At 46.1% G+C, this 13,022-nt stretch overlaps 1 protein-coding gene across 1 annotated transcript in view; it reads left to right on the top strand.

Annotated features, from left to right (window-relative positions):
- Positions 1-13,022, top strand: part of SHCBP1L (SHC binding and spindle associated 1 like) — a 127,870-nt gene that overhangs the window by 68,277 nt on the left and 46,571 nt on the right. The window lies entirely within an intron of this gene.

Here is a 13,022-nt window from a genome sequence, read left to right as displayed (position 1 = left end):
AACATATTCAATCAGAAGTAGATGCTGAGGTTTCCCCAGAAAAGTCACACTTGCAGAGCAAATAGCAAGAATTACACACCATTTTTGCATGTGTCAGGCAAATTGCTTTATGATATTTGAGACATTCATAATTTGAAAGCCTTCTGGTTCCGCTTTCCGTTTGGCAGGTGGTGCATCTCCTTCTTTTGTGAGGTGGTGCATATGGTGACTTTTCACCATCATCTTCTGGGCGGAACCTTTTGAGCTGAACTTGAAGGCGAGAGGGGATACCGATTGTTTTCACGCTTCTCCTGCGTAGCTCTCCAAGTACTAGTTCATGGGCCAATTTTTTCAGATACAATCGTCTACGGAGTGGTTCAAGCTTGTTTTCAAGATAAATTACTTGTGAATTTATACCACCCAAATTCAACATAGCAAAAAATATGACCATTGGCCAGCGTTTGATGTTTCTGCTGACGTTGAAAGTGGAGCACATCTGATCTGCTGTATCCACACCCCCTTTGGTGGCATTGTAAAATGTAATTGTCACGATTCCCCTGACCGCTGTCACCACTGGGTCAGGATTCACACCGTGACCGTCACCCCTACGTCACGGATCAGGGTGACTTTAGGCCAACAGACGGCTATCACATGTGCAGGGGGGCTTATCTTAGTTATCCCTCCACTGCTAACAATGTGATGAAAAACCACACACAAGGCTATTGACCTCTTAGTTTACAGCAGGGGCTTATTCTAGGTATCCCACTGCTTTTCTATATACCACGAACTGCAGGGATTTATGTATATCCCGCTTACAGTTCCACTTAACACTTGCAGCTCTCTGGCGCCCCCCTTACTCTCAGGTCAGATTAGGTACTGCACCCTGGGTAATTAGTCGCCAGAAAGGCTGCCTGCTATGTACTGGCTATTGGGCACGCTGCAGCGACGCGATAACTACTCCCACACAGGCAGGAACAATAATTATCAAACCCGCAGTTGCTTCAGCATAATCCAACAGTCAGCACACTTTCGCTGCCACCAGCTTCGATTAAACGGGTCCGAAGCTAACCCAACACAACAGTAACAGTAGCGTATTTTCCTTCAGAGACTTAGGGTACGGTTTAGAACAGGAGAACGAACTAATATATAATAGTATATCCCATTAAAAATAATTAGGCAATGCTTTATCAAAAATAGTTTATAAAGAGGTTATAAATGAGACAATTGCAAATATGTACAAGGGTAATTATAACATAAAGGGAATAAATGAGAAAAGCAACACTTACATGTTTAAAGCATGACAAGCAACCAGGCTAGTGGAGTTTTTCCATACGTCCCCGCTCATTGGGACGTGAGCAGGGCTCTTCCAGGACAGGACAAGAAATCCAGCAGCAAGTGACTCCTCAGAGCCTGCCAGACACTTAAAACATTAAGGCTGTGACATCACAGAAAGGCTGGCTTATCCAGACCCTCCTCTCTCTACATTCTGAGGAAACTTTAAACTATTTCCTCTGATTTCTATAACTTCACTACAAAACATGACAGAGTCATACCAAACTCATAAATCATCTCGGATTAACGTGAGCATTCTAATGAGATCAAATATGTCCTATCTGGGATACATATTTACAGAGAAAACCCTACTTCTTTACCAGATGGAGTTAGAAGCCCGAGATTCATGGGATGTGTAAATACACGGAGTGAGACTACGAATATATATTTTCGTATTTCTAGCTTAAATCGTTTGCCTAATATCTAACAAAAACTAAACAAAGAATCTTTCATGAATTTTTGGAGCCATTTTTCCTGTTCTAGCTGGACAAGAGCTTACACAGGAAATGCCAGTCGTAAATTCCGTTCGGCCATAAAACTTCTAACCCCCACACTCTCTGAGAAGGAAAGCCAGGAATTTGCAGCTACAACTGTTACTCCAAGAAGGGGGGGCTTAGCCCACTCAGGCTAGCAAAAGAACTACTTATGATATTTCATACCATATCGTGACACCTCCCCCTTTTGGTGTGCGCTAGGGAGGCAGGACCTGATGTTTCTCCTCCATGCGCACCTCAGCAGGTTCACCCTGGTGGGCCAACCCATCACCATTGCCATGATCTGGTTCCATGGTGCCTTCGCCTACCCGGTTTCCCAGGTAGTGAACCTCCCTCATGCCCATCTGACACTTTCCCGGCTTGATAGTCAGTCCTGCTTGGTGAATTCGCCTGAGCACCTCCTCGAGATGCTGCAGGTGTTCCTCCCAGGAGGAACTGAAGATGGCAATGTCATCCAAGTACGCCACGGCGTACGTCTCCAGTCCCTGAAGCAGGCGGTTGACCATCCGCTGGAAAGTGGCAGGGGCATTCTTCATGCCGAAGGGCATGACCGTGGACTCGTACAGTCCAAAGGGTGTGATAAAGGCGGACTTCTCCTGCGCCTCGGGGCTCAGGGGAATCTGCCAGTATCCTCTACTCAAATCCATTATTGTCAGGTATTTTGCGCCAGCTAACTTCTCAAGCAGCTCCTCGATGCGCGGCATTGGGTGCGCATCCGAGGCTGTGATGGCGTTGAGCCCCCTGTAGTCCACGCAGAACCGTGTGGTCCGGTCCTTCTTTGGCACGAGAACTACAGGCGATGCCCACGCGCTCTTTGACCGTCGAATCACCCCCAGCTGTAACATCTCATCGATCTCTTGGCGCATAGTCTGCTGCACCTGGTCAGAGATTCGATAGGGTGTTCGCCGTAGTGGGGCGTGATTCCCGGTGTCCACCTCGTGGACTGCTAACTCAGTCCTCCCAGGTCGGTTGGAGAACACGACCCGGAAAGGTTCCAGGGTGGTTTGCAACTGCACCCGCTGGGGTTCAGTTAACGAGGCGCTTACCTCCACATCCTCGATGGACCCATTGGCCTTGGCTTGGGCCAGCAAGTCCAGGAGGGTGTCTTCCTCACCGTCTTCGGGCAAGCTGCAGACCGGTAGGACGAAAGGTTCACGTTCGTGATGAGCCTTCATCATGTTGACGTGAAAGGCCTTTCGCCTACCCCGAGCGTGGTCAAGCGTGACCACGTACGTGACCGGGTTGAGCTGTTGGTGGACGACGTACGGGCCCTCCCAGGCTGCCTGAAGCTTATCCGTTGGTACGGGGACCAGCACCCACACCTTTTGACCCACGTGGTAGGTCCGCTCCCGGGCGTTCTGGTCGTACCAGTGCTTCTGATCAGCCTGAGCCTGCGTCATGTTGTCATGCACCAACTGCGTCAAGGTCTGCATCTTGTCACGGAAGCGCATGACATACTCCACTATGGACACTTCAGAAGGGTTCGGCTCCTTTTCCCAGGATTCTCTTACCAACCCAAGGGGTCCCCGGACTCGCCTGCCGTACAGGAGCTCGAAGGGGGAGAACCCCGTCGAGGCCTGTGGAACCTCTCGGTAAGCGAACAGCAGGTGTGGGAGGTACCGCTCCCAGTCGCGCCCTTGAGTCTCAACCAGCATGCGTAGCATCTGTTTGAGGGTACCATTGAAGCGTTCACACAAGCCATTGGTCTGTGGGTGGTACGCACTCGATACCAGGTGCTTCACCTGCATTTTCTTACAGAGAGCCTCCATTAGGCGAGACATAAATTGGGTCCCTTGATCAGTAAGCATTTCCCTGGGAAATCCTACACGTGAAAAGATGGCCAACAGGGCATCTGCCACCTTATCTGCCCTAGTTGAGGACAGAGCTACTGCCTCTGGGTACCGGGTAGCGTAGTCTACCACAGTAAGGATGTATTGCTTTCCAGAGCTGCTGGGGACGGCCAGCGGGCCCACAATGTCCACCGCGATCCTCTGGAAAGGCTCCTCTATCACTGGCAAAGGGATCAGGGGAGCCTTAAGAGCAGGCCCCGCCTTCCCCACTCTTTGACAGGTGACACAGGAGCGGCAGTAGTTTGACACATCTGTCCCCATCTTAGGCCAATAGAAGTGTTGAGACAGCCGGGCCTTAGTTTTGCTGATCCCCAAGTGTCCAGCTAGCGGGATCTCATGGGCAATCCGCAACAACTCACCCCGGAATTGCTGCGGGACGACCAGCTGTCTTTCCCTCAACCACTCCTTTTGTGATTCTCCGGGTACTGTCTCCCGGTACAACCTTCCTTGTTCCCAGAACACCTTCTCCTTATCAGTCTCGGAGAAGCGCGTCCCGGCGAGTTGTCTCAAACTCTCTAGGCTCGCATCTGTGTGCAGAGCGGCCTGAAACTCCTGGCTAGGGGAAGCCAGAAGCGACGTCAGGGTCCCTTCCCCACGGGAACCCTCTTGGACCTGCTCTGGGTCCACCTCTGGTTCAGTCACAGTGATGACTGAGGAGGGTCCGGAAGGCAGACAGTTATCTGCGTTCCGGGCACTCTGACTGCGGGTGACAGCAGCTACGTAGGCTGTCTCCCCGGGGGTTTCTACAGGCCCATCAGCCGGCGCTGCTATGGGCTCTACCTCCCCATCCACCCCCAACACTCCAGGGGCTGTGCTACTTATGGGCCAGTTACCTTCCTCGGTGGCACTGGTCACTTTCATGGCGTCACCTTCCTCACGGTTCCCATGCATCTCCCCATTTCCTGTAGCACCGACACTTGCCCCTGTTAGGGGTTCCTCAGCCGTCTCACTCCGCAGAGCGACGTGGCTGGGCACACCTGTACCTATGGACACATTAACCTTCACAGAAAAATCATTATCAGGTTCAGCTGGCACAGGTACAACATTTTCACCATCAATCCTAGGGAAAAAATCATTAGTAGATGCATCAACACAAGATAAAGCATGGTCAGGTAACACATGCGATTTCCCATCATCATCATCATCAGGGTTAACTTTACCCTCATTAGTAGATTGGGGAGGGGTGTCAGGAACGTAGTATGCATACATCCTCCCCAAATCAGTCCCCAACAAAACATCAGTGGGCAAATTATCAGACAGCCCCACTTCCTTCACCCCGCTCCCAGCACCCCAATCAATAAAAACCCGGGCCATTGGTAAGGGACAGCTGATGCCCCCAATCCCAGTGACAGTTAGGGTTTTCCCCGGAATGATTTCTTCAGGGGCCGCCAGTTCGGGTCGGATGAGGGTTCGTTCAGCCCCGGTGTCCTTGAGGCCTGTAGCAACATGGCCTCCCACAGTGACGGGCTGTACGTTGTCACACACCCTCCCAACCACACCACCCACCAAAAGAACTGCTGCATTAGGCCCTGGGGCCTTGGCTGGGGGGGTTCTTCGGCCTGTCTGGACAGAAGGTACTGATATGCCCAGGCCGCTTGCAGGTGTAACACGCGCGAGGTTCGGTGGTAGGTCTGGTGCTGTTGGCCACAGGGACAGGACCTCTGGTGTGTTGGCTGGCAGGGGTACTGGCGTTGGTTGCAGGCTTACCCCCTCTCCAGCTGGTGGTGACTGGCTTCCGCGCTTCCGATCTACGGTTGGCCTCATAGGCATCGGCAATCTGCGCTGCTTTCGTCACGTCTTTGGGTTCTTTGTCCATCACGAACTGTCGCACCTCAGCTGGGCAAAGATGAAAAAACTGGTCTTTGATCATCAGGTCTCGCAGCTGTGCAAAGGTGGTCACTGACAGTCCTTGGGTCCACTGGTCAAAGTGGGTCCCCAGTCCATGCACCACATCACTGTAACTGTTGTGTGGGCCACGTTGGAGGGTCCGGAACTTTCTACGGTACACCTCGGGTGTAAGCTGGTACTTGGCTATCAGAGCCTGCTTGATGGCCTCATAGTCTCCATCTTGTTCTTGAGGGAGGGCAGCAAACGCCTCCAGAGCTTTACCTTTCAGCCCTGGTGTCAGGTATCGGGCCCATTCATCTGTAGGCAGCCGGTACTGTCTGCAGGTTTTCTCAAAGGCCCGCAGAAAAGTGTCCAAGTCTCCGTCCTTCTCCATAACAGGAAAGTGATCAGGCCGGGGCTTCGGTATCTGAGCGCTGCTGTGCTCACGTCTCTGGGCGGTGGAGGGCATCCCCCCCTGCCGGAGCATCTCCAGTTCATGTTCTCGCTGGGCTTGGCGCTCGGCTCGCTCAGCCTCCCGCTCGGCTCGCTGGGCCTGGGCCTCTCGCTCGGCTCGCTCCTGGTATTGCTGGATCAGCTGCAGACGTCTCTCATGGTCGTCAATGGGGAATTCTTTCAAGGCCGCCTGCAGGTGGGGGTCCAATTCGCCCGGATTGCTAACAGGGCCAGCATTCAGTGGTTGGACCTCTGCTGCAGCACCTCTGCTCGTGCTGGCTCCTGCGGCCTCAGCGCTCTGAGAGCGGTCTCGAGCGGCTTCCCATTGCACCAGATCTGCGACCAGTTGGGCTTTGTTTTTGCTTGCAAAGTCAATGTGCTGTGTCTTGCATAAGGCAACAAGGGTGTCTCTGGTCTGCTGCTCATAAAAGGTTTCTCCCAGCCCAACCATGGTTGCCAAATAAAAGATAGGATAGAAAAACGAAGAGAAAGGGAGGGGATAATTACCAGTACGCAATTGTCTCACAACTAAAAAGCACTGAGTTCGTTCTCCAAACTTATTTGCGCAGAGTCCTCGCAAAAACTTTCTGCAAGTTTTTAGTGAGAGGAATGATTACTCAAACCAAATCACTAATGCTCTAAGATATCCCACCGCCTTGCCACCAATTGTCACGATTCCCCTGACCGCTGTCACCACTGGGTCAGGATTCACACCGTGACCGTCACCCCTACGTCACGGATCAGGGTGACTTTAGGCCAACAGACGGCTATCACATGTGCAGGGGGGCTTATCTTAGTTATCCCTCCACTGCTAACAATGTGATGAAAAACCACACACAAGGCTATTGACCTCTTAGTTTACAGCAGGGGCTTATTCTAGGTATCCCACTGCTTTTCTATATACCACGAACTGCAGGGATTTATGTATATCCCGCTTACAGTTCCACTTAACACTTGCAGCTCTCTGGCGCCCCCCTTACTCTCAGGTCAGATTAGGTACTGCACCCTGGGTAATTAGTCGCCAGAAAGGCTGCCTGCTATGTACTGGCTATTGGGCACGCTGCAGCGACGCGATAACTACTCCCACACAGGCAGGAACAATAATTATCAAACCCGCAGTTGCTTCAGCATAATCCAACAGTCAGCACACTTTCGCTGCCACCAGCTTCGATTAAACGGGTCCGAAGCTAACCCAACACAACAGTAACAGTAGCGTATTTTCCTTCAGAGACTTAGGGTACGGTTTAGAACAGGAGAACGAACTAATATATAATAGTATATCCCATTAAAAATAATTAGGCAATGCTTTATCAAAAATAGTTTATAAAGAGGTTATAAATGAGACAATTGCAAATATGTACAAGGGTAATTATAACATAAAGGGAATAAATGAGAAAAGCAACACTTACATGTTTAAAGCATGACAAGCAACCAGGCTAGTGGAGTTTTTCCATACGTCCCCGCTCATTGGGACGTGAGCAGGGCTCTTCCAGGACAGGACAAGAAATCCAGCGGCAAGTGACTCCTCAGAGCCTGCCAGACACTTAAAACATTAAGGCTGTGACATCACAGAAAGGCTGGCTTATCCAGACCCTCCTCTCTCTACATTCTGAGGAAACTTTAAACTATTTCCTCTGATTTCTATAACTTCACTACAAAACATGACAGAGTCATACCAAACTCATAAATCATCTCGGATTAACGTGAGCATTCTAATGAGATCAAATATGTCCTATCTGGGATACATATTTACAGAGAAAACCCTACTTCTTTACCAGATGGAGTTAGAAGCCCGAGATTCATGGGATGTGTAAATACACGGAGTGAGACTACGAATATATATTTTCGTATTTCTAGCTTAAATCGTTTGCCTAATATCTAACAAAAACTAAACAAAGAATCTTTCATGAATTTTTGGAGCCATTTTTCCTGTTCTAGCTGGACAAGAGCTTACACAGGAAATGCCAGTCGTAAATTCCGTTCGGCCATAAAACTTCTAACCCCCACACTCTCTGAGAAGGAAAGCCAGGAATTTGCAGCTACAACTGTTACTCCAAGAAGGGGGGGCTTAGCCCACTCAGGCTAGCAAAAGAACTACTTATGATATTTCATACCATATCGTGACAGTAATTATCTCCGTTTTTTTTTCTGCCCCAGTCCCAGGATCGATGGCAGCATCATCATGAAGTGTTGATAGAAGAAGTACGATTTTTTTGGCATGTGGTACATAGGAAACTAAAGCCTTTCCATTATGGAATGCAAACATACTGCTGTACTGTTGTCTCTCTTTCACACTTACAAACTGTGGCGGCAATTCCCTTTTGTTTTTTCTTACAGTTCCCACATATGACAGCTTCTGAATTTTCAGATAATCAATCAGATCACAACTTGTAAACCAATTGTCAGCTGTAATATTGCGAACCGATCCAAATAAGGGTTCAGCCAGTCTTTTTACAACATCAATGGGTTTGTTGCTCACACAGTAAGGACCTTCTGGTTGTTTTCCTGCATAAACTTCCAGGTTGTAAGTGTAGGTCTTACTGGCATCAACAAGGGCATAAATTTTTATTCCATATTTGTTTGGCTTTGATGGAATATATTGACGAAAGGCACATCTACCACGAAAACCAGGGAGCATTTCGTCAATAGTGAGATTCTCTCCAGGGTAATAACTTTGTTTACAGTTTACAACAAATCTTTGAAATATATCACGAATTGGAGCAAGTCGGTCATGTGTTTTGCGTTCGGTTCAGGTAGTTCTGTCGTCAAACCGAAGGCAGCGAATTAGAATCTTGAATCTGTTTATGGACATAACAAGGCTAAATTTTTCAACTCCATCCCCATCTTTACCCCAAAGTTCCTCCAAACTTTGTCTATTTGCCCTATAAGCTCCTGCAAGGTACAGTAATCCAAAAAAAGCACGCAGTTCTATTTCATCTGTGGGCTTGCTGGTTCTGTTGCAGATGTACTTGTCCTTTATAATGTCTATATATTGGTTGGTATATGTGACAATAGAGTCCAGAATGTCATCTGTAAATATACTGTTCCAGCATTAAACTGCAGTTTTTGCATTATGTGCAGTTCCTATTACTGCAGGAAGGTGAGTAATAATGTTTAAAGGTTCCCTACGTTTTTTCTGGAATGGCTTCTTGTTCCATTTAGTATTTTTATCTTTTCCAATATAATATGATCCAACTTCTTCATCCTCACCACTGTCACCATCTTGCTCTGTTTCAGAATCCAGGACACATTCTTCCACCTCATCATGAGAATCAATCTCACTTTCCTCTCCTAAATCCTCATTCAGTGTGAGGTCTCTATCATCTAACAGCATGTTTGTTACTTCCTCAACATCAAGTTGTTTGGATAAATTGTACATTTTCCTCTCCATTTCAGCAGATAATCTGAAGCAAGAGAAGGAATATGTTAGGGAACTACTGTATATGCCTGAGCAGCACACTTTCTTTTATAAAATCTCCCTTATTTCTATGAAATATCCTCACATTTTGTGCTATACATTCATAAAACAAGCTAAATAAACTATTGTGATGAATAAAAACATAAAATACCAACCTTACTGAATGTGACGCATTCACATACAATGAGCCTGAGAGATCACATACAATGAGCCTGAAGCTCTGAAATCCAACTGTGATATCAGGTTTCACAGACCTTCAAGAGACAGGAGACTACCTGGAGGGAGGGGGTTTCCTCACAATCTGGTGAGGAAGGAGAAATGAAAGTAAAAGAGAAGCGCCTGTCAGATCAGTTGTATGTGACGGAGGGTTAACTTTTGGGTTGAGTTAGATCAGCTGCGTATTAAAAAAAATCAGCAATTCCTAAACCTCCCATTATGTGTTGGAATGTGGCTGTAGTTCAGAAAACTTTATGCACTACAATGATGTGCTTGGGAGTGGGCCTGACAGCACAGTAATTTCAACCCACCTAGGCACTTCATTTGTTGTGTATGTAATCATCAGTTGCCCGTACAGAATGAGGTCCCTTATATAGAGAGGCATGTGTGGGATGGTATGCATTTTAAAATGAGAAAATTAGTAAGTATTTCTGTAATCTTTTAAGAAGCATAAAGGCTTAATCCATATGGAGAGGAAACGGACATTGCCTACATGTGGGAAAAAATGTAGTGATGATATTTGAAAATCCCAATCTTAAAGGGACCCTGATAGCTCCCCATGTCCCCCAAACTGCCACCATTTATTTATTTTTCCTAACATGCTTTTTGTGCTGTACACTCCCTGACAGAAGTTATGTGGCTTATCCATGTTATGTAAATAAAATCTTATAACCTGATGTTAAATTCATCCATTGTTTGTATAAATTATTCTTTTGAAAACCGAAACCCTCCGAAATATGGTTTAGGTTAACAAAAAAAATCGGCATCAATGCAGATATATTGATCAGTTAATGGACACAGAATGGTCAGATTTTGGCAAGACAAAAGTTTTGTCGCCTGGTCATATAATGCACCCAATCCTAGTTTACATCCTTACCTGTGCTCAGTAAATGATCGGTTAGTTAGTGTGTGTGTGTGTGTGTATAAAAAGAAACCCAGCACCTCAGACCTTCACTTGAACTGCAACTTGAGCTCTGACAACATGACAAAAATCCACCCTGCGAACAAAGCCTGGATTATCAAGAGGCTGAAGACCAGATCCACTGCAGTGGTGGCTCGCACCTTTAGTGTCTCAGCATCAAGTACAAAGAATTAAAAAAAAGATTTGAAGAGACTGGAGATGTGTTTGACAAGCCCAAGTCCGGCAAACCTTGCAACACAACTGCTCAGGAGGAACGTTTGTTCGTTAGAAAATCCAAAGCAAGCCCCTCTTCCACTGCAGCAGAGCTCCAACAGGCCTGGTCACCTCAAGACCCTCTGACCCTCTGTCAACTAGAACAGTTTGCAAGATTATGTCTCAAAATGGCCTCCATGGTCGAATCAGTGTCCAGAAGCCAGCACTAAACAAAAGGCAAATAAAAAACCGTGTGGCATTTGCAAAGTCACACAGCCTGCTAAACAGATGGACGCTGGAAAAATGGCAGAATGTGGATTTCTCTGATGAATCTTCAGTAGAATTACACCAGAGCCGCCACAAATACTGCAGGAGACCTACTGGAGCCCGTATGGATCCAAAATACACCCAGAAAACAGTTACATTTGGTGGTGGAAAGATCATGGTCTGGGGTTACATTCAGTATGGGGGTGTGCAAAACATTTGCAAGGTGGAAGGCAATATCAATAGCCTAAAATATCAAGAAGTATTAGCTACCTCTTATATTCCAAATCACAAAAGAGGTCAAATTCTGCAGCAGGATAGTGCTCCATCTCATACATCCATCTCTACAACAAATTTTATCCAGGCAAAAAAGATCAAGGTGCTCAAGGATTGGCCAGCCCAGTCACCAGACATGAACATCATTGATAAAGAAGCCTAACAAAATACCCCTAAGAAAAGACGCTAGATATATAGTACCACGTCCACATAAATACGTAGTTTGCACAAGTTCTACGCTATATATACAGAGAAAGCATATGAGAAAAATGCGTATTAAGAACAAATCTTTATTGAAATAGAAAAATACTAAAAACCATAGAGATTCACACAGTTAACCCCTTCAAGACCCAGCCTATTTTGACCTTAAAGACCTTGCCGTTTTTTGCAATTCTGACCAGTGTCCCTTTATGAGGTAATAACTCAGGAACGCTTCAACGGATCCTAGCGGTTCTGAGATTGTTTTTTCGTGACATATTGGGCTTCATGTTAGTGGTAAATTTAGGTCAATAAATTCTGCATTTATTTGTGATAAACACGGAAATTTGGCGAAAATTTTGAAAATTTCGCAATTTTCACATTTTGAATTTTTATTCTGTTAAACCAGAGAGATATGTGACACAAAATAGTTAATAAATAACATTTCCCACATGTTTACTTTACATCAGCACAATTTTGGAAACAAAATTTTTTTTTGTTAGGAAGTTATAAGGGTTAAAATTCGACCAGCGATTTGTCATTTTTACAACGAAATTTACAAAACCATTTTTTTTAGGGACCACCTCACATTTGAAGTCAGTTTGAGGGGTCTATATGGCTGAAAATACCCAAAAGTGACACCATTCTAAAAACTGCACCCCTCAAGGTACTCAAAACCACATTCAAGAAGTTTATTAACCCTTCAGGTGCTTCACAGCAGCAGAAGCAACATGGAAGGAAAAAATGAACATTTAACTTTTTAGTCACAAAAATTATCTTTTAGCAACAATTTTTTTATTTTCCCAATGGTAAAAGGAGAAACTGAACCACGAAAGTTGTTGTCCAATTTGTCCTGAGTACGCTGATACCTCATATGTGGGGGTAAACCACTGTTTTGGCGCACGGCAGGGCTTGGAAGGGAAGGAGCGCCATTTGACTTTTTGAATCAAAAATTGGCTCCACTCTTTAGCGGACACCATGTCACGTTTGGAGAGCCCCCGTGTGCCTAAAAATTGGAGCTCCCCCACAAGTGACCCCATTTTGGAAACTAGACGCCCCAAGGAACTTATCTAGATGCATAGTGAGCACTTTGAACCCCCAGGTGCTTCACAAATTGATCCGTAAAAATGAAAAAGTACTTTTTTTTCACAAAAAAATTCTTTTAGCCTCAATTTTTTCATTTTCACATGGGCAACAGGATAAAATGGATCCTAAAATGTGTTGGGCAATTTCTCCTGAGTACACCAATACCTCACATGTGGAGGTAAACCACTGTTTGGGCACATGGTAAGGCTCGGAAGGGAAGGAGCGCCATTTGACTTTTTGAATGAAAAATTATTTCCATCGTTAGCGGACACCATGTCGCGTTTGGATAGCTCCTGTGTGCCTAAACATTGGCGCTCCCCCACAAGTGACCCCATTTTGGAAACTAGACCCCCCAAGGAACTAATTTAGATGCCTAGTGAGCACTTTAAACCCTCAGGTGCTTCACAAATTGATCTGTAAAAATGAAAAAGTACTTTTTTTTCACAAAAAAATTCTTTTCGCCTCAATTTTTTCATTTTCACATGGGCAGTAGGATAAAATGGATCATAAAATTT

The sequence above is a fragment of the Ranitomeya imitator genome, chromosome 8 (assembly GCF_032444005.1).
Source record: "Ranitomeya imitator isolate aRanImi1 chromosome 8, aRanImi1.pri, whole genome shotgun sequence".
Lineage (NCBI taxonomy): Eukaryota > Metazoa > Chordata > Amphibia > Anura > Dendrobatidae > Ranitomeya > Ranitomeya imitator.
The sequence above is the reverse complement of the archived record's forward strand: the minus strand, read 5'-3'. Positions and strand labels throughout refer to the sequence as shown.